The following is a 1152-nucleotide window of genomic DNA, read 5'->3' on the forward strand; positions in this document are numbered from 1 at the left end:
AAAATCTGGCACATCAGCAACACCGACAGAAGTCTTTGTATCTCCACCAAATATGCCCAGATGGCAATGAGCACTTATAGAACTTTTTATTCACAGCCAACAAAGGAGTTCAAACTTTATTTTACTGCATTAATCCTGAACGACGGAGAAGTTTAGATACTTCTAATTGTGATGCAGCAGTCTTTGAGGTTTCTGGGGCTGAAGATTAAGAATAACAAATGAGGTTAGACTGTAAAGGAAGAAAGAGAAAGAAAAGGTGAAACGAACACCAAGAAGAAAGATATGCAGACAGGAACAGAGAAACATGACGGACACAGAAAGACGGGAGCTGAGGCACATCAAATGGGTATTCTGCCAAGACTACGCTGTGGGGTTATAACCTGCCATCCTGGTGATTTATTCAACTCATCTGTAACATAAATAAACCAAATCAGAGCTTCCTTTGTGTACGCGATAGAAGACAAAGTCGGCTGATGCAGTGAAGCGGGTTCAATCTACAGCAGCGCAGCAAGGTGGGTAACAGTATGAGTCATCCGCCCCACAGCCACTCACTAACTTACCTGCTGGTGCACACATGCACACATATGGACTGCACAGGTTCAAGTAATTACACTGTCACACATGGTCTCACAAGAAAAGAACACTATGGGATTCATTTTTGACACTGTCCACTTTCAAGCACTGAGGTATTTTTCGAAAACTGAGTGTGCCTTAGAGGTGTGGCGATGGATGATTTACGGTCTGTATGGATACAGAGGCAGTAAGTTATGGCCAGTGAGAGAGCAAAAAGACGGTGAGAATAAAGAAGAAAAGTAGGAAGAGACAGGTGGAGCGATGTTTGCAGGGAACAAGAACGAGCATAAATCCCAAAGAAATAGTGGACAAATACATATATATAAGTATATATATAAGTAATATTTATCTAACATAACTAATAATGCTAAGAAAAATAAAAATTTTTATTGAATGGTCCAAAAGGCTTTGAAAAAACAATAAAATATATATCAAAGCTGGAAGGAGGATGAGACAGAGTGGCAAATGTTAAGATTGAAGGAGAGAGTGGGAGGGAGTTCAGGGGAGAGGCAAGAAGGATACAGAGAGGGGAGGGGAGAGAGAGAGAGAGCGAGAGAGAAGTTTCTGAAGGAATGTGAG

Source organism: Perissodus microlepis, chromosome 12 (assembly GCF_051167445.1).
Source record: "Perissodus microlepis isolate ML-2025 ecotype Zambia chromosome 12, ASM5116744v1, whole genome shotgun sequence".
Classification (NCBI taxonomy): Eukaryota; Metazoa; Chordata; class Actinopteri; order Cichliformes; family Cichlidae; genus Perissodus; species Perissodus microlepis.